Source organism: Acartia tonsa, chromosome 3 (assembly GCF_053477335.1).
Source record: "Acartia tonsa isolate MP-2025a chromosome 3, ASM5347733v1, whole genome shotgun sequence".
Taxonomy (NCBI): Eukaryota; Metazoa; Arthropoda; class Copepoda; order Calanoida; family Acartiidae; genus Acartia; species Acartia tonsa.
In genome coordinates this window covers 35,308,890-35,331,554 of record NC_137262.1, presented here as the reverse complement: position 1 = coordinate 35,331,554, position 22,665 = coordinate 35,308,890, and the positions used below count along the sequence as shown (strand labels likewise).

General features: G+C 30.8%; 1 long non-coding RNA gene across 1 annotated transcript; it reads right to left on the bottom strand.

Annotated features, from left to right (window-relative positions):
- Positions 1-353: 353 nt before the first annotated feature.
- LOC145314006 (uncharacterized) lies at positions 354-1,210 on the bottom strand. The gene is made up of 3 exons (XR_013877592.1): positions 1,117-1,210; positions 876-927; positions 354-585 (listed from the first exon to the last, which is right to left on the bottom strand). It is a non-coding gene; the product is annotated as an uncharacterized LOC145314006 (long non-coding RNA).
- Positions 1,211-22,665: the final 21,455 nt, after the last annotated feature.

Below are 22,665 nucleotides of genomic sequence, written 5' to 3'. Positions count from 1 at the left end.
TTTTTCTAATTTAAGCGACGTTGTGTTATGTTATCGTTAACGTCCTTTTTCTATTATAGAGTAGTACATTAAAGTAAAAGAATAGAGTGGACATGAGGTATATTTTAGCCAATAGCGTCGGAAATACAGTATATCTTTTTATTATGAGAACTTTTCTAGCACCCTAACCAAAGGGCTAATCTTGATGATACTTGAAATGTGTAGAATGTGAACCTATTTGATCCCTAAAAAGTTCAGCTGTCTATCTTGAATAGGAGCCGAGAAAATCACCTTTCCCGTATGGCGTTACGGTCTGACTGACGTGCATACAAGTAAATTACAGTTTAGCTTTGCTAACAAGGTAAAAAGAGTTATTACATTTGTTTGTTTTTATCATGTTTTTTAACAACATATTATTGTTGACAGTTTTTAGTGATTGCATTGGTCTTGTCTAGACGGATGTGGGATAGATGTGTCTAGGATGTGGCTAGTTCCATTTGATTATGAAGAAACCGTTCCCAATTTCTAGACACGTAGCATTTCCCGGAATACACAAGTTAATACAACATTGGAATGATGCCGGACATGGACATTCTAAAGGTCCACCTAAAATATAATAGACAGAGTTATCCTTATATAAAAGTAACAGAATGTTTGTATGTCTATCAGTAGCAAAGTATCTTTTTGACCACTAAACCAATATGGTTCTCCTTTACAATGAAGCTTCTATTTAATTTAAGTGGAGGGTCGACTAATCCCCCTCCCCTCCCCACCCCCTTATTTCCTCTAGTGTACACAGCTGCCAGTATTATGTATAATAGTTAGGTATACCTATTTGTAACCGAAATTCTTTGGATAGGGTAGAGTTCATGTTTTTAAAAGATTATGTTATTTACCTGTCAAAAAAGGGATTGTTGAGGCAAAGGATATATAAAACATCAGTAATAACTATAAAATGCAGATTATATCGTACATAATTTTTTTAAAATTGATATATAATTACACATATAAAATAATTAACAAAGTAATATTAAATTATGTGATTTTTTTCAATCTCCAACAGGTTTCATTTTGCTTTGCTACAAAAACAAAAATAAAAATTCTCTAGCTATATTAATGTAAAGAATACAAAAATACCAAATAGGTAAACTTCATTGCTATTTACTCCAAGCGTCCAAAACCAACTAATTTCATTTTTATAGTTTTTTTTATAATCTTAATTATCTTTATTGGGATTTCTATATTTCGTAATCAAAGTTAAAATATTTTTTTATTACTATTAGCTAATGGGTGGTTTATTACCAAAATGGATGAAGAATTTATGTGGATAATATAACAGGAGGAAAATTGTTGTCAATTTAGGCTGCAATATCCCCAGCGCATTTATTAGTCAGGCCTTTTATCCATCAGGAGGAAAGAGGAAGGGGGAAAGGGAGGGATGGGCAAAATTGTTATTGTAGCCCGCTACAGAGTTCACTTTAAATCTGGTGTAAGACTAAGATCCAAGTAATAATAAATTCATTGTTACCATCGGTGGGGCCAGAATATTTTTAAAAGGTAACAAAAAAAATTACTTTGCATTAAAAATCTAGGTATAATTAAATAAAGCTCCCCCCCCCCCCACCACACACACACATATTTATATTTTCTTATTTATATTTTTATATATTTTGTGTAAAAATCAATCAAGCACAACCTTAAACTAAATTACGCAACCTGGCATTTCTAACAAATCAAGTATCTTGCATTTAAAGCGGTAATTTTTCTGTAAATGTTGAGTTTAGTATGGATATTGGGATCATGGAAAGAAAACGAAGTAGCGGGTTTCATCGCATTTTCACAATAACTTTTGATAGGTTATTTTAGGTTAAGTTAGGCAAGGTAAATATTAATGATTGCCCCGCAAAGTTAGAGACCCCCGCAGGGGCTAGAAGTAGGGGAAAAGTTACTATGAAAATACTACGAAACCAGCTACTTCGTTTTCTTTCCATGATCCGGATATTGTAGTTCTTGTTTATTCCTTAGCGATACTGCTTTTCATGTTCGTTAGTGTCCCATATACATCCCTAAATTTATCTAAAGTTTAAAAAACTAGGATGAAAACATCCATAAAAAAGAAGCTCTAAAAGCAGAAGGAAGGCCACGTGAACAATAACTCTTTTAGTTACAGAACTTAACAAGCAGAACATTAAGTCTATACAAAAGTGTACAAAACAACCTGAATACAGGATACCGTAAAAAAACATACTTTCATTTTTAGAATTTGAGTATGATATTGTACATTGTTGTCCTATGAATCATTTTTCTCTAAATCTTATGTATAGGATAGTTAAATCATACAAAAAGTTATGTCAAAAAAAGCTTGAAATCAACAATTTTAATTTACATGAGACGCTATTTTGGTAATCATCAATGTAGATTAGGCTATAAAAGTTTTCCGGAATTTTAATAAATATAATAGATTTGAAATCTGCATAAAATTTTAAGGATTTTTTTTATAAAATTCGTTTTTTATATAATTCATTATTTAAAAGCGCAAATCCAGATTTAATTAATAAATTTTGACCAATAGGATAGGTGGATTGGAAACTACCTGCGCTCTAATTGGTTGAATGATGTACGTCACTTAAGCTTCTCCAATCAGAGCGCAGATAGTTTTCAATCCACCAATCACAGATGTCAAAATTATTTAACTTAATTTGTATTTGCGCTTATAGATAAAGAATTATACAAAAAACGAATTTTATAAAAATTCCTTAAAATTTTATGCAGATTTCAAATCTATTATATTTATTAAAATTCCGGAAAACTTTTATAGCCTAATGTAGATATATTATACAACCTTTAATAATTGTGGATTGATTGGTTAAGCCGTCTGAAAGATCCTACTAGACATACTTTAAAATGGATACACATGATGTTACTTTTTTTAATCGGTTTAAAAGAAGAACAAAAAGTAACATAAATTGTTCTTAATTTTGCTTTGAAATCACACAACCTTTTAAATATAAAAATTAAAGCATTTTGAAAATCGCGAAATCTCAACAAATTATTTTTTAAAATTTTATGCCCAAAGCATATTTTTTTCTTTACTAGACACTAGTTTTTAGAAAAATTACGGATTATTGATTTTCTTCGGGTCATTTATTACATAAACAAAATACACAAGTAGACCTATGTTTTATTTTACGTTTTTCAGTTAAATAAGTATTAAATATCCTCAGCTTTTCTGATAAAAATCTTTTTAATCAAACAAATATAAAAAAAAGTTGTTTTATCTTCTTTTTTTGAGTAACGTAGCGGCAGTTGCAAAAAAAGAGAATAAATATCAAATCCAAGTTACATTTTTTTGTCTTACTTTGTGTATTTATTTGTACTTTAATATCAATTTAATGCAACGCCTTTTCTTTAGATCTTTACATAATCTATAATAGTTTTAAATAAGATTATATTAAGAAAAGCTGCTGTGATAAATCAATTCTTTATTTAATTTTTTTTTTGACTGCGGTTTCAAACCCTGTAAATTAATTTACAGAGTTGACTATCTCCAAAATTCATCTTTAAACGTATCATTGTCTGTATAAGGGATAGTTATTAAAAAAAGTTAGATTAACATTTTTTAAAATGAAAACATGGTTTTTATTCATATGGTATAAGGCTACTTTGGTTCTGATGGATTGTATAGCACAACGAGAAAATATGTACTGATTTAATTACATATTAGCAGCTTCGCCAATAGCCTCTAGGGGCTTTGCCCCAAGAGGTATAATTACATCTTCTATTACTTACCCAGCAAAACGGATCGCAAATTTTCGCACCTACCCAGCAGGAAAACATTTTCTCGATTAAATAACGAATTCGCAAAATTCGTAAAAAAAAAGAGTCTAATGTGTTATCAAGAAAATTACTACTGGTGCTGCTCATAGTCTAATGTGTTCTCAAGAAAAAATTTTTTTTTTTGGGGGGGGGGGATTTTCATTTTTAGGGGGGTTAGGTGTGTCCCACCCCCCAAGAAAATAGGAACAATAGGTAGATACCCTGAAGAGTAGAATTCGATAGGTTCAGTGGTTACCGAGATCTTAAGGGACGGACAGACAGAAGGACAGACAGACGGTCAGACGGACAGACAGACATCAAGCTACTTTGTATTATAGATATATGCTTTTGACTATTAGAATGAAAAGGTTATTTTTTGCCAATTCAATTCATCATAACAATAACAATTAATTTGCAATATTCAAAAAATTGATTTTTATTTAACACTTTTCTGTCCCTGAGTTTCAAAAGCTATCATTGTATTAGCGCTACTTCAAATCTACCGTAAAACTTTTTTTACAATTGGCCAAAACGTAGCTCAGTGTTGTTTTTAGTTTTGCAAGGATATTTTACAAAAAGTTTTGAAAAATGTAAAACAATATGAAGACCAACAAAAAGCAAGTTATAATTTTATAATATACAGTGTTTTTTGACGGGTAAACAAAAATAACTCTTTACTGGATGATCCGATTTTTAACAAGCTAGTCTTTAGCATCTCTTCTGTTGGTTTTAGGCTTTTATTTCGTCCTAGTAAACTCCCATGAGCACAGTCGCAAGTAAAATAATAAAAACAGATTATGAAAAATAAAGAGAAGAGAAGAGTAAGAGAGAGATAAAGAAAGAGAAAGAGATATAGAGATTCTTGGGAAGAGAGAAAGAGATTGGAAGATATGAATATACGTGAAAAATAATGACTTTTTTATTGCGTTGTATCCTATTTTTCCCCCTTTAGTGAGTTATCTCTAAGTAGTTTGGCAGTAGTGTTTTTTTTTGCACGTAAACAATTCCTTTTTTGGCGCTCATATTGCTGCGGAGTCATTCACACTTTCATGCTAAATTGGTCTACCTAAATTTGGGGAGTATTTATCAAAAGTTAGAAAGATAGGATTAGCAGGCTTGTCAAATTTTCAGCCGCCCACCAAATATACTACATATGCAAGGCATCTGTAATATCCCAAACATTAAGCATTCGAATGTTTTATAGTAGTTTAATCAGTTATAGTTTTCTACTTCTTAGACAATTCTTTGGCTGAGCTGTTTAAACCATCCACATTTTTTCTCAACCACTAAATTGATTTTCTTTACAGCACCCAAGCCTAAGAGTTAGCATGATAGTTTTTAATCATTATTTTTATGGATAACATATAGATAAAGCATTATTTTTAGTTATAATTTATTTATAAAATCTCTATGTTTTCATATCTTAAGGTAAATTTTTTGCCATATTTTGTAACCTATGTGTTGGTCATACATATTAGCAATAGACTATGCAGATAATAGACCAATATGAAGCTTCCACATGAAAAAAAATCAACTGTAATCAACAACTGAATTAAAAAAAATTTTTTTTTGGCAATTTTAGCTGATTTTTTAATGATTATGGGGGCAACGCTTTGTAGGTATCTGCCTCCTAAGTATCATTTTAGATTTATTTCGCTTGTTGCCTATGCCTTATTCCTGGAAAAAATCTTTCAATAATAATTATTCTTGTTCTTGTCATTATTTTATTACAGATTGACCGACCAACCTTCAAAATATACATATCAGATTGATAGCGACTGAGTCCCTAGGATATATTTAGTTTAACAAAAAATCTGAATTTTAATATGTTCATAAAAAAATAGGGTTGATTGAATTCTAGATGTCAAGCTTAGTAACTAAGTAACTATGCTTTAACAGCACCACTTCCGTTCTATATATTTCAAATTAGGTTAGGACTAAAATTGATGGGACAAAATGATCTCGTGTAACTCTATAGTTCTTACATTATGTACTTGGTATCTGAAGATGGTCTATCTTTTGTCTGTATGTAATAGACTGTAAATAGATAGACAAAAACAGACAACACTAGAAAGATCCACAAATATTTTTGGCAGTATAGAGTGAACCATGGAGAGGTGGGGGAAGGGGCTAGGGCAAATTGGTTTTGTATGGCTATTCTTTTAAACATGAAATGAAATAAGACTTTTACATCCTATAATTAAAAATTACTTTATCAAAAATTATTTCAAAAATTTTAGCCCTCTCGCTCTATCTTGAGCGTATAAAACAGTTTACCTCCCCCCTCCTCCTTCCCGACAACAGCTAAGTTTCTATCATTTTAACTTCTATTACATTTTATAACTGGCCAAAATTATACACTTTGATATTTTAATTACACACAGCTTTGTCTCTTTTATAATGAAACTAGCGGCTTCGCCCCTAGCCTCTAGGGGCTTTGCCCCAATAGGTAATTTTTAAAAAAATTAAGTATTTCTGGTGCTGCCATTTATTTTAAAATAACTGCCTAGAAAAATTAAAAATGGCGGTGGGATTTTTTTTTTTTTTTTTGGGGGGGGGGTTGGGTTGTGGTTGTCCCATCCCCCAAGAAAATAGCCTAAAACCACCACAGGAACAGTAGTTATATTCCCTGAAGAGTATAATCCAATCGGTTCAGTGGTTACCGTTATCTTAAGGGACAGATGGAAGGACGGACGGACAGATGGACAGACAGACATCATTTTACTTTGTATTATAGATAGCAATTTGAATAGGTATATGTGATAGGTCAAAGATTCAAAATAAAACAGATATGTATAACAAATTAAAATTTAAGAAGTAATAACATTAACAATTATAGAAAACTGCTTGAATACAGGATGTTTAATATTGATTGACATATTTATATTTTAAGACTTTATTGTAGAGACGCTAAGTATATAATATTATGTTTTATTAGCCTAGGCATCAATCTTTAAAATGAATTATAATAAAAAAATGAAATTAAAAGAATACAAATCAAAACTTTTACGTTTTAACTTTCTGGAAATGATAATATTGTTGCTACGCTGTATAAATTGTACTGTAAAAGGAGTTTGAAATCGATTGAACAATTTTAACGTGCCTAAATTAAAGTTAGGAGCTGTCAAACAGACGGACCAATCCTAAATGTAGAAAAGCTTCGCTCCTAAAAAGAACAAATAAGTAAATGATAATGGAAGAAAATGAAGTTACAGTATGGCTTCAAAACCAATCAATATTCGCTGGATTAGAACCGGTTTCAAGCCATACTGAAAAATCATGTATCGTATCGCATTGTAGACAACTTTCCACGAATAATATAATAAAAAAACCATAGAATTATTACCAGTTTTGTTACCGGAACTTTGACTCCTTAAAACTAACAAAACTGGTGGTAATCTTATATTTTTTCATTTTGATATCCGCGGAAAGCTGTCTATAATACGATGCAATAAATAACTTTTACAATTGCATACCGTTTACATTGGTATTGTGTCTCAAATTATTTTCAGGGATAATGGACTTTTAATACATAGAAAATAAGATATATTTATGAATAATCAATTAATTTCTATAAAGCTTAGCTCACTTTACTACATGTGTCTGTCTAATTTCTGTGTCTGTGGTTATGATTGTGTGTCTGGGGTTATGATTGTGAGTCTGGGGTTATGATTGTGTGTCTGTGGTTATGATTGTGTGTCTGGTGTTATGATTGTGTGTCTGTGGTTATGATTGTGTGTCTGGGGTTATGATTGTGTGTCTGGGGTTATGATTATGTGTATGTGGTTATGATTGTGTGTCTGTGGTGATGATTGTGTGTCTGGGGTTATGATTGTGTGTATGTGGTTATGATTGTGTGTCTGTGGTTATGATTGTGTGTCTGGGGTTATGATTGTGTGTCTGTGCTTATGATTGTGTGTCTGGGGTTATGATTGTGTGTCTGGGGTTATGATTGTGTGTCTGGGGTTATGATTGTGTGTCTGTGCTTATGATTGTGTGTCTGGGGTTATGATTGTGTGTCTGGGGTTATGATTGTGTGTCTGTGGTTATGATTGTGTGTCTGGGGTTATGATTGTGTGTCTGTGGTTATGATTGTGTGTCTGGGGTTATGATTGTGTGTCTGGGGTTATGATTGTGTTTATGTGGTTATGATTGTGTGTATGTGGTTATGATTGTGTGTCTGTGGTTATGATTGTGTGTCTGTGGTTATGATTGTGTGTCTGTGGTTATGATTGTGTGTCTGGGGTTATGATTGTGTGTCTGTGGTTATGATTGTGTGTCTGGGGTTATGATTGTGTGTCTGGGGTTATGATTGTGTGTATGTGGTTATGATTGTGTGTATGTGGTTATGATTGTGTGTCTGTGGTTATGATTGTGTGTCTGTGGTTATGATTGTGTGTCTGTGGTTATGATTGTGTGTCTGTGGTTATGATTGTGTGTCTGTGGTTATGATTGTGTGTCTGGGGTTATGATTGTGTGTCTGTGGTTATGATTGTGTGTCTGGGGTTATGATTGTGTGTCTGTGGTTATGATTGTGTGTCTGGGGTTATGATTGTGTGTATGTGGTTATGATTGTGTGTCTGTGGTTATGATTGTGTGTCTGTGGTTATGATTGTGTGTCTGGGGTTATGTATGTCTATTTGTTTGTCTATTTTCTCTTTGTCGTTTTTACAATTTCAATTTTCTACCCACAAATTGTAAATATATAATGATATTTAAGATAAGATAAGATTTATTTCCTAAGGTGCATACAACTAGGGCGAGTTACTGATAAGGTTTACAATAGTTTTACTATGGTTTCTTCCTGAAAAAGATTGCAGTTTATAATAATTTTCTGGCTGAAATAGAATGCAATATATATATATATTATATCTATTAAATTACATATTAGGATTTCAGGAATGTAGTATATTTTATCAGTTTATTTATTATACAAAATAATAAGTTTAAGTATGACCAGCTCAGGGCTGTATTGAATATTACGTCCACTCCTATATTCACATACATTTTAAATATAAGATTACATGTTTATAAATTATGAACACTGAGCAGCTGTGTCACGAGTGGATGGCTTAACCCTTCAGGGTTGTTGAACTGCGAGGTGTCTTTGCAGCGCTTACCAAATCATGACATAGCTTACGATAGGATTTTTGCATGAATATTGATTACATACAATAAGATAAAATACTATAATATTCGCTAATAATACCCTTAACAACTGTTCCACCTTGCTTATTTCGGGGTCTCCAAGAATGAGATCCATACAATTAAGTTACGGATGTCGTGGGATTTCTCCACGCTTCTATTCCCGTTCTAGACCTTTTCCTTGACCCACCCAACGTTTCCCTGGATTTGTTGATTTTGCACTTTAATGTTATTCTATATCCCTGGGATATAGCATCCCATTTCAGTAGGTACCTAATGACTTTTTCGCACACCGATATTTCCCTACATCCCTGTGACAATTGACGGATTAAGGCTTAGATAAACATCAAGATTGAGATGTTAACAAGGACGTTAACATTATTGTGTGAGAATAAAAAACTAAATAAGAAGTAGATGAAAAAAAAGGAAATGATTATTGAAATTGTTTTGGTATTGAAGAAAAATGTTGAAGAAAAGTTTTGCAAAAAGTTTTTGTACCTATATATTTTTTCAAGCCAATTTGCAATGAAAGTAATTTTAAATCGGGGGCTTCTATTCAACCAATAAATATCATTTATAATTACCGAAGATTAGATATTTTGTTGGAGTAAAGTTGGAGTAAAACTTGTATTTTGGTGTAACTGAAAGGGAAGTGAGGAAGAAGGGGAGAAAAAAGGGAAGGGGGTTGAGGGGAAATTTTCACTTAGAATTGTTTGTCAGAATCATATTCCAATTACCCTACATTAAATAAAAAATTGTATATTCCTTTTTGAATATGCAATAATAGTTGTTAATCGTATTATAGACAGCCCGAAAGACCAAATGACCGGGCTACCTTAATTGGTTATGATTTTACGATTTTTATTTATTGTTGATGGAAAATTGTCGATGCTATACATAATTTTTCAATATGACTGAGATCCGGTTCTAATTCACTGGATACTATTCGGTTCCGAAGCCATACTGGAAAAAAAATTCTTCAAAAAACAAAATCCCTAGATCTCTGATTTAAACAGTAAGATGAGTAGCTAATACCAATAATCATAAATAAAATAATGAATTCTATTGAAGTAAATTATAGATTACAATAATTAGAACGGTAAGAAGCCTGGGGGGTTTTATTTTGTGTATTCAATAAGAATTATATTTATTATGATAATAAGTGAACATTTTTATTTCATCATAGTTTTATTTCTGTTATATTTTTTTACATTTTAATCTAATTTAGCGGCTACGCCCCTAGAAGCATCTACCCCCAATTAACATTTTTATTCTTTGAAAGAAAAAATATCCCTCTCAAAAAATAGTTAGAAACCTTCCTGGGAGCAATAGGAAGGCTAGGCTAATACATTAACTTTTCAACATATCTAAACTGCTTTAATGATTCTATGGATTTTATTATTTTGTTGAAGTGTATAATTCGACGCGCGCTGCTTATTAGGCTTATTTAAAGACGTTTTCGCTAAATTACCAAATTCTAAATATACAAAACAACAATTATTTTAATATAAGATAACAACATCATTTATATCTTAACAATGATAACAACATCAACAAGTAGCAAAGCCAAAAAAATCACCAACGGACATAATGAGTTATAGAGCAGTTATGATAAAAATAGAGAGAATCAAGAAACCTTTTAAAATTAATGTTTATGTCATTTAAGCATGACAGTGAGACCAACGGACCAAGAAAGTTGTATGCTGGATGCACTGTGGTAAATGGTATATTGACTAAAAAATCTGAAATAGCAGCTGAGAAAATCACACATCTACCAAAATATTATAACCTAATTAGTTTCTCATCTTTTAGTAATAATCGTGCCAAATGCAAAGAAGAGGAAAACCATATTGCGTTGCCTATGATCTAACAAGAACTAAAAAAGGCAATCATAATAAATTAATTTAAAATTCATATATTGATATTACGTTGTCAAACAATCATCCAGAGACAGCGTAAAGTGCTTCCAAAAAAAGGACTCCACACAATAAGATTGACCAATGAGGGGCCAGTATACACTGTAATTTACCAATGGTGAAATTCATACTGGGCTCTCATTGGTCAATTTTAATGTATGTCGTCATTTTTTGAAGGCACTTAACACTGTCTCAATCATCCATTTTCATGTTTTTTTTACTGTTTTTAAAAAACACCAATTGTCTATATTTGGAAGTTTAAATATCTATTGATTAGTTCGGGCTATCTTGAAAAATTACATAATACCTTACTGATAAATTATTTGTAGTATAATTGAGTCAAAATATAAGCAGGGAAGACAACATCCAAAATGTGCATAAAAAAATCAATAAAAATTTAAGGTAAAAACAACTTGCATATACTATTGCTTAAACCATCAAAGGTAATTCAATATTTTATATTTTAAGTTAATAGAACAATTTTATCATTATTATTATGATGTATTTTTTTTCTTTTCATGTCTCTGATACAAAGGTTTAAAATGGAGAGACAATTTTTAGTAATCACGAAATCTAGCTATGTAAAAGATAATATAAAAAAAACTATAATAGTTATTTCTCGCATCGTATTATATAACAGCTTTCCGCGGATATAGAATGTACAATTATAAGATTAAAATCTTATGATTGTGCACTTTTATATTCGTAGAAAGCTGGATATAAAACGATGCTAGAGATAGGATGAGAACCGGATTCGAATGGATACGAGAAAACAGATTCTGTACACAGCGATTAAGAATCAGTTAGACGCTTGACAAACGATTTATAGAGTATCTACACTGCAAAAATTGTAGTTGTACATTTTTAAAAGTTGTGCGAAATAAATTTCTTAGAACGAAAATATTGAATAATTCTTAAAAAACATATTTTTTACATTTGGAATACAATATCAATATAATAGATTTATGAATATTATAGCAGGCATCGGAGATATATCAATGAAGGATACATAGATCCATTAAATAGGAGAGGGGACAAGAGCCATTTGTAACTCAACTCATAGGGCGAAGACCCTGTCCCGTTTTTGTATTTAGTCTTTGAACAGAAAGCAAATTGTTAGCAGACGGAAAGGGTTTCAACCACTTGGGCCAAGTAGTTGTCTGATTATACAGCTATACTTATGCATTTAAAATAGATCTCTAATATTTCAATTCCAATGATAGAAAATGTTGTTATTGTGTGCTAAAAAGTATGTTATGTAATATTGAGATGATTTAATGATCCCAAATTGATGAACCCCTGTATCCATACCAAGTTATAAGTTCATTAATATTCATATGTTGAAATCCAATTAAGTATATTTTTAGCAGTAATGCTACTCTAGAATTTGGCATTATATTATTTAACACTTTATTTCTACAAACAAATATATATTAATATGATCATTATTGAATCAGAGTTATTGGAAATAGTATAATGTAAGAATTCAAAAATGGTAGAATATAAGGAAAGTTAAACCCCTAAAGCTAAACCCCTAGCATCTAGAAGCTTTTTATTCGAATGTAGCTAGAAAAAATAGATTAGAACCATCCTAAGACTTAAATCTGAAAATAAAATTGCCTAAACCCATCACAGGACCTATGAGAAGCTTACCTAAAATAGAGAACCCAATCACTTCAATAGTGAATGAGATCTGAAGCAAAACTTTATATAACAGGACAAGGAAAAGATTTAATCTTTAAATTTCCGCCTCTATTGGACGTACTTACACTTGTTTTGAATATAAAAGGCAGAGTCCAGGTTTAGAGCTATAGCTAGAAGCTAAAAATATCCGTAATCTAGAGCTTTAAACTTTGGTCAACACACGGTGACTTTCAAATAATTTTTGAGAGATTTCTTGTATATTATTGGTATAATCATTTTAGTTAATAAGGTTTTCATGTTTGTCCGTTAAGACCTTGCAAACCAACCAACATATTTGGTTCTGAGTTACCCATTTTATTTTAATGAGGTCTTAAGGTGGTTTAAAGCTATTTTTATGGTTATGTCTATAAATGGTTTCAGAAAATTTATATGCTAGTGTAAGATAAGGTAACTGCATTTTTACTTTCAATTTATATAAATAAGAGTTGCTTTTACTGGAATCCTTTCAAAGCTCTGTTAAAATACATAACTTGAGCTAATAATAACACTGCTTCAATTGACCTAAAAGCCAAATTTTCAATTTTACAAGCCATAGTAATTATTTTGGATTACTTCGTAGAAGCGTAGCTAAACTACAACCCTTGATATGTATGTATATTCAATTTGCAACTTTACTTTACCTCAATTATCACATTGTGGTGCGGGATTCTCCTACAGTTTAAAGTGTTCATCTACAGAAGCCAGAGCACGATCATCCGCTTGCATTGGAATACTCTAACACCCACATCCAACAATCAACCAACCATTTAATTAAACCCTCTTTGTATTAAAGTCCTATCTGTGCAATGTGCATGGTAATTGGTGGCTCCTCTCACTAGCCCATATTGTTCGAAATTTTGAAAAAAGAACATTTTTGTAACTGTAGTTTAAGGTTTCTATGAAATTATTATGATAAAAATGTTTTCATCCTTGTTAAAATTATACCTTCATTACAAATATGTTATCGGTCCCTTTACAAATTAGTCTAATTTTATTGCAGCTCAACACGAGATGGAAAATGCTATCTGATATACAAAATATACATTATGTTTGTTAGTAAGTATGTTCACTATGATCTTTTAATCGACAGGATTTTCTGAAAATTTTCAGAAAAGTTTCAGACTATATGGGAATATTTGACCCTTTCCCTTCTCCCCAGCAAATATCGTTTGCTCGATAAATATTTAAAGGTATAACCGCTACAACTTATATATATATATATAAAAGTGTTATCCCCGTTAAAATCTATGAGAGATGAAAATAGTACAATCTAAGAATGTAGATAGACAACCAGTTTGAAAGATAGATAGATGAATAAAACAATATTGTTATCCCTGTTAAAATCTATGAAGTATAAGTTGTCTTTACAAGAATGACAATATCAAAAACACAAAACAAAAATACATTAGTAGATTGAAAATCTTCAGTTTTTAATAGTTCTTCTTATTACTTAAAACTTATTGAAATTCTATAAACTATCGACATGTTTAATCCACTTAGAAATCCCCATGCAAATATTTAAATGAAATAAATAATGCTTCAAAATATGTTAAAGCCCGGAATTTATAAAGATATTACGCTTCTAGTAAATTTCGGTTAAACATACTATGCGTTTGAGAACAACTCTCATTTAGAAAAGCTTCGCTGTTGAAAATCCCGTAGCTTCTACAAAACATAAATTGTAAGCTTCGTCTATACGTGGTTAACATACAGCAGATCAATATGTTGTAATATTTGAACTTTGATGTTACATTAGATTTTTAAACTTTAATGAAGAAAACAAGGATGGATGTACCAAAGCACTAAAAATTAATGGAAATTAAAACAGACAGAAATGAATTATAGAGACTATGTTCAGTTGATAAATGTGCTATAATTCTTAGAAATCACAAAATTTTTCTGATATATTAATAAAAATATTTTCAATGTCTTTTATGCATGACCGACAAACTGGCGAACAAAGTAAATTATTCACTTGATGCGCATTAATACAGGAAATCTTAACCAAAAATTTCACCTGTCTTTCTTCAATAACAGCTGAGAAAATCGCATTTCCCCCAATGCGTTACGAAAGGGCTGCCTGATGTACTGAAAGGAGGACTGACTTACGGACTAACAGACAAACAAAGTGAATTATAGAGTAGCTGTGCAACTAAAAATGACTATTTTTTTCAAGAGGCTCGAACCTAACAAGTGTCTATTCTTTGTAATGATACTTTCTTATAATAGCTTAAAACCACCGCAGGATTAGTAGCAATATTCCCAGAAGACTAGAGACTAGTCGGTTCAGCAGCTACCAAGATCGTAAGCTTCAGACGGACAGAAATCGTTCTACTTTGAATTATAGATGTTTACAAAAAGTTGATCAACTAATGCCCACCTATGTGCTTGTTTATTACCATCCGTGAATATGTGTGCAATGTACGTCCAACAACAGAGACACAGATTCTTATAAAGAAATACAAATAAAAGCTAATCTTTTCTATAATAGGAACCGTCTGTCCGTCATCCGTGAATATATGTATGCTATGTACGTCCAATAATACAGACATGTAAATACTAATAGCTTTTCTATAATTGGTATCAAGCAGTATGTAAGTCCGTAACATATAGCTCCGATCATTAATTTAGCTTTGATAAAATTTTACTATTGTTTATAAACTGAGTTCAAACATTTATGTAATAGTAAGGAAGAAATTTAAAAAGCGTAGCAACTCTATAATCAATGAATGGATTTTAAATACAACTAAAATAAACAAATAGCCGTGTAATCGTTTAAACCTACCCAAATCAGGCCACCAATTACAATATCCACATTTCTAATCCTGATAAATTTTGTATTATTTTTACAGAATATTTATCTTGGTATATAGCAGTGTCTTCTTATGAAACATTCTTTATCCCTTCTTTTTATTTTAGGATTCTTCTTTCTACTGTTTATTTAAAACTACTAAAGTTTGAGCAAATCTGTAAGTCAGACAAAAAAACATTAACAGTTATAATTAACGCTTTTAATATTTAACATTATTTAGAAGTTTAAACGTAAATTTCGTGTAATTCATTGCTTAATATGAACATATTTACATTTTAAGACCTAATTATAAAGATGCTTTGCTTATAACATAACGCCTAATATTCCGAGGAATAGAATTCCTAAAATTATATCATTAGGATGATTTGATTGATTTTGTAGTTGCCACTCTTTTTAAACTGATCCTAATTGATTTAAAAACACACTTTATATCCGAATCTTTTCTTAAAATTTATCTATATTCATCCATTTTATATATTTTTTTCAAATGAACACCTTCGTATGCCTATTGTCCGAATTTATAGCACATCCCAGCTCATCTTTATTGTTTATTATATATATAAAACCATTATAAAAGTTACCAGTTATTTTAATATTGCCAATTAAATATATGCAAAATATTTTAGACTGGCATGATATTTTTTATTTTCTTTCATGATAATCCTTATACTAAAGTAACAGGATGTCTGTGTGTCTGTGTGTGTGTCTGTACCGAAGGATCTCGCTAACCGCTGAACCGATCGGGTTCTCCTTAACAGGGTAGCTTCTCATAAGTCCCAGGAAGGTTTATAACTATTTTGGGGGAGAGTACCACCACCCTCCCAAGAGAAATGACAAAAAAATCAAAAAAATTTCAAATTTAGAGGAGACTTCAACGTCAAATAAGTTGGTATCGTACATAAAAAATTAACTTTAACAAACAACAACATTTAAAGTGCCACTAGAGGCCTCTAGGGGCGTAGCCGCTAGTATTTTATATATTTTACTCCTCTAGTTATAAACTGAGCGCCTAGTATCTAGGAGCTCTGCAAGGGTAGAGGCAAAGCAGAAAATAGGCTAAAACCATACCATGAATTAGATTTGAAAGTTAGATAGTCTAAAACCATCCTGGGACATGTGTGAATCTTCCTGAAAATACCTCAATTGGTACAACAACTATTACAATTTTGAGCTTCCTACTTTATACAATAGATTAAGTCAAAATATATTTGTTTATTTCAAATAATCATATTTCTTGAATTTTGCAGCCGCAACATTTTTATATGAAGCTAAAGTATTAGTCTTTTTGCGTAAAATTTGCAGCCACAGCCGAAAGTACAAGTAACTAAAGTGTCTACTAAAGTCCCAGTTAAGCCGTTCATTTCAAAGAGTAACGTGTAACGATTTTGAACTGTAAATACATTTATTTTTTTAAACCGAAAATATAACATTTTTCAAAATCACGAAATCTTTCCAACTTTAGTTTCATAATTTTATATAAAGCTGCTCTATTAGTAAGGCTTTAACCTCTGTCTATCAAAACGGTTGCAAATTTATTGATACGCAAATCCCAGGGTTTATTTTAACTACAGGAATCGAATAACTGATATAATATCGACATATTGAAAGTCTGATGACTGTATACATGTGTTAACACACTAAGCATAACATTTTTACAGGTAAGCATTAAATATATAAAAAACATAAACAATTTGAGATTCTATTTTGTTTTTATGAAAAAAAAGGTTGACAACATACATAAAAGCAAAGCTCTAAAATTAGAAGAAAGGACAAATGAACAATAACCCTTGTAGAGAGACAGAACTTAATATACGGTTATAGGAATCATCATGCAAAATTTGAAATTAATAGGCCATTAGGACAATTCTAACGTGTCTAAGAAAAATAGCTAACGGTTACGGACAGATGGATATAATTAGAGAAAAGCTTAGCTTTTTGAAATGGTAAATTTTACAATTTTTGAAAACACTATAAAACTATGCCATAATGGTTGCTTATCACATCTTTCCATAATAAATCATTATGAATCAGAGAGACTCGTGTCTCTATGTACTTTTTACCTGGGACATTTTTTTAAAGTCGAGAAATTAAGTCCAAAGCTTCTGTTTTATATATGACTAGTGGCTTTTCTAAAAAAGACTCTAGGTTATTTCTCCCATTTTACATGTATTTCTTTTTTGATGAAAAATGAGTAATGTCGTACCTCCTCAAACCCCTTTAAATAAAATGAAAACTGAAACAATTTTAAACTTCCCGGAGAAATGTAGAACATTCTAGCCGTTTACAAGATTTTAGCAGGCATACAGACAGACCTTTAAGTCGTTATGTTATTGTTATATAAGAATTGTAAATGTGAAAACAATATTTTCAATTTTATCAATCAAAGCAGTTGGTTGATATTTTTAATGATATTTTACCTTCACTGTCGTTTTTAATTCATTTTTTTTATTTCTCACCTTTTAAGTAAATAATTTGATCACTCGAATATCTGAATGTCTCATGCTTCTTTCTTCAACTTTTATTTCTACATTATTTATGATCAGTGCTCAAAACTGAATTTTTAATACAATCACAAAATTCTAAATCGTCCTTATCTGAAATGTTAAAAATATATTGTTTTGTTGAAGACTAAAGACAAGTATTACGTTTCCAGAATGGCTTTGAAACCGTTTAATTACCGCTGGACTAGAACTGGTTCTCAGCTGTACTTAAAAATCATGTATAGCATCGTATTGCAGACAATTTTCCACAAATATTAAAATAAAAATCATAAGATTATCAGGCCGGGCCTAAACTGGCTTAAATCTTATATTTTTTATTTCAATATCTAAGGAAAGTTGTCTATGATACGATGCGACATATAATTATTCAACAAAAGGTTAATCCATTACATTTTAAACGATTGATTGGGTATTAGTTTTTTTACATAACTAGTTTTGAAAACTAATGCAAAAGACTTAAAAATTTTGGGAGCAAAAGTTATCTGACTCATATGTGTGTTTTTGAAAGGAAAAAAATAAGGTCTTTCTGTCTCTTTGTTTCAGAAAAATAGTGATGAAATGATTACTTCTTTTGTAACGTATTCAGTTTTGATTTCAAATACATTTTGCCAGGTACATGCTGTCAAAAAAATTTAAATTAGTTGTCTGGTAATGTTCTTCTAAAAAGATATGTAAAATTTTTCAGTTGCTTCCAAGGGTGTGGGGAAAGAGTTGTTTATCATCCTCAAACTTTGAGACCCCTCATTTTATCCCCCTCAAAGTAAAAAAGCTTGGATGTCCATGTCTTGAGTTTTGTACTTTAAGGGAAGTTGCAAAGAAATGTTAACTTTTCATATATCAAATTTATAGGACAAAGTAGTTTTATTGTAGCAAAGCTATTATAAAATTGATCCATATATATGTTGGTTTATAATGATATCGTCTTTTGTTTCTGCGTGCGAAATAACGAAATTAGGAAAAGAATTATATAGGTGCTTTCCATTAAAGTTCCAAGCAATCCTATAAACTCTTCCCACCCATCCCACCTTATTCATAAAATAAATTGAAAATCAAGGAGGTTTTTTTATACATAAACCCTGCTTGAGTTTACGATGCAAAATAAGAGAGAGGGTGGGGGCACCTTTGAGAAACCACAGCTATATTATTATTCAATTGATTTCAAATATATTAGAAAGCTTATACTTATCCAGTGCTAAATTGGCTTATTTTGCATATGGCTACTGTGTGGCATAACCATCCTTGTTCTGAATGAAAATCGCAACCCCTGCAAAATATGACCTTGAACGTCTGATATTTTATATCAAGGATGCAGGGATTGGATGATGGTAAATCAATGAAACTTTTCCCAGAATGGCTTCGAAACCGATTAATATTTTCTAGTGTTGAACCGGTCATCGGACATATTAAAAAATCATGTATAGCATTGTATTCCAGACAATTTTTTACGAATATAAAAAAAATAATTAGATTGATATTAGTTTTGTTAGCCCGGGCATCGGTTCCCTGGTGCTAATACAACTGTTTCAATCTTGTAATTTTTTTTTATTTTTATATCCTAGGAAAGTTGTCTACAATATTATACGATAAATAACTATTACATGATATTTCTAATCTGCGGAGTCATACTTTAAATACAAAATTTGTAAAGATATATTTTTATTCTGTATTTACTTATCCCTCTATCTCTGATACCTTACTCATCCTCGAAGATGAACAAAAGAAATTGCACAACGCATTAAAATGCGTATGACGCAAGAATCTCAAGGGATATGACAATGGACGATACATTTTATATTTACCAAAACAAAATTATCCAAACATTTAATCCAACTAATGAAAGATTATGTTTATAAAGCTTTTCGTTAGTTCCAGGTTAGTTCAACATCCATTTCCTTTCTGCTATAACAAGGGACTAACATTCACAAATCTAAATCTATCACATGAAGTTTGTGTAATATTATACATAGACATCCTCATTTTAGATGTTTTTATTTGTCTCATTATAAGAAAGAACAGAGATACATTTAGAATTGATGATGAATCATAATAATTTTTCTCTCCATTCTGTATTCACTGCAAATTTTAAAAGAAAAAAAGTTGACCCTTAAAATTCCACCTTGAAGTGATACTTTTCTAATAGTTTATAGTCCACTAAGTTGTAAGCAGTAAAAATTAAAATCCATTAAGTCCCTTCTAACAAGATATTGGCAACTTTTTGCACACATTTTCGCAAACGGCAATTATTTCCTTTATTTGGAGTTTTGGTTAATAACATTTTCATAAAAGTTTTCAGTAATAATCATTTAAGATCCATTGTTGAGAAGAAATGACTGAAAAAGTGTGTTTCCATGCAAAATAAGCTTAAAATCTAATGATTTTAAAAATTGGCGATTTAATAGTAAAAAAAAAATATTTTTAACTTTTTGATAGCCTGAATATGTTTAATTTAGTTTTTTATATAATCTATTCTTTAAAAAGACAGGCATATTCTTTCAGATTTGAAAAAAATTAAAAAAAATAAAAATCGGAATTAATCAAAATTAATCTATAGCCTTTAAAAAATACTTTTGATATTTTTAACCTATATAATCAATAAAATCAATGGAAAATAAAATATTTTTATAAAACAAACTTTTGGAAAAGGTTTAAGATAACTTCATAAAAGTAGCATTTAAGTAGAATATTTTTCTTGTCTTTTAAAAAAATGCAAATTAAACATAGTTAACGACTATTTAATTAGCAAGAATGGTAATAAAATATTTCAATAACTGCTTAAACCTTTTTGTGGCCATGTTATTTACTAAAACAGAAATTCTATTTTGTCAGAATTATAAAAATAATGAAGTATTTTCAAAAAAGCTTGCAAAATAAACGTAATTTTATCAAACTTCCTCACAGTTTATAGAGGGTATTGTTGTAAAATGTTAATTATCAAAATAAAATCTTCAATTTACAACGTTTAAAACACCTAAAAGTAAATTCTAAGCAAAATTAGATTTATTTCCTAGATTTAGAGTAGCTGCGCTACTTAAAAAAACATCTAGTATTAAAACCAATCAGCTGATCAAATTGCTATAGACATTATTTGTTGGGTTGTTATTAACTGAAACATTTATTTTCTTTTTTAATTCTAAAACGATGCTTGCCATGCTAAAAACGCTACGCCCCCAGCAATCATTATGGACACTAGAATTTAATCCCCTCTATTTTTTAATTTAAGTTTTACAAAAAAAACAAGGACCACATCTGTTCAGCGGATAACGAGTTCCTTTGCTAGAGACAGATATACATACATCCCGTTATTTCCATATAAGGACTAGCGGCTACGTACCCTTAAATCCTCTAGGGACACTTGGGGATAGGAAGGGGAGGGAGGGGGGGGGGGGGGTGGAGAGTCGCAACTACACTTAAGATCATAGTTTTTCAAAAATTTTAGAGGGTTATTTTTTGTTAGGAGCAATTTTTATATTGTGGAGGTACCCTTTCCCAAAATAGTTATAAACATGGCCAGGACATATGTATAAAAAGCTTTAATGTAAAGAAAAACCATATCTGTCTAGCAGTTAGCGAGATCCTTTGAGACAAATAGATAAATAGACATCATGTTACTGTTATATAAGGATAAAAATCAAAGACACCCAAGCTTTTTTGGGATTCAAATTAAAAAAAGAGTTATGCGACAGGTTTGTGGGTAAAATGATGCACGGAGTATCAAAATGCAGTTTCACACTAACTTGAAACTTATATTGTGGGATCAGAACAAAAATTTTAGTATTATTTTTTTATGGACATTCTTCTTATTAATATTTTTGACAAACTGAATTTGTGATATATTTTTATTCATGAAAGTACCCCCTTGCAAAAATTTCAAAACAAACTGACATGCTAAAATTTATTGGGTTATACTTTGATCATTGTCAAAATAAAACATTTATGACAACAACCATTAGTAGCAAAGCACAAAAAATCTTGTAATGGTCAAATGCACAAAGTGAGAGCAGATGTTAAGTTTTCTTAACAAATACAAATTAGAGAAGAGAATATGAAATATGTCTTTTGAAGCATGACCAACAGACAGACAAAAAGGCATTGTAAAGAATAAATGTCAAAAGATCTTCACTGAATATTTCAGCTGTCTCCAATAAGACCTAAGAAAATTACATTTTCCCCTTAGTGTTACGGACTAACTAACACACAGAAAAAGTGAATTATAGAGTAGCTTCACCACTAAAGATTTGATTCTGAATAGAATTAGCTCAAACACCCCCTCACTCCTAAACAAAGCAGCTTCACATTGCTGAAATCTACTATGAATTATCATAAACATTAACAGTCCTTTTAAAGAAGATTGTAATTATAGAGTAGCAGCACTTAACTACTTAACTATAATTAAAGAAGAAAGTTATTTGTAGATACAAATTTATTTAAATATGCTCTGATGAAAATTCAATTGTAGCTCTCATTAGAAAATAAAATATTAATAAAAAATAAAATAAAGGCAGCCGTTAGTAATATTTAAGTAAAAAAGGACCTAAAAACAAAGGTTGTTAAATAAAAGGATGAAGAAAGCGAAAATTTACTTTGACTCACTTATAGTCGGAAATTTATTATCAAACAGGGGACATACACAGAAATTTTAAGACCTCTAGCTCTAATAGTGGCTCAGATAATAGGGGAGGGGGCGTCGAACACCACCACCTCACCCCCGACCGATAAAGATGCGGCAAGGGGCCCGACTGTTAAGAATTAAGTAAATTATACAATATGACATTTACTCAAATTTCAAACAAATATTTTTTCATTAATTCATTTA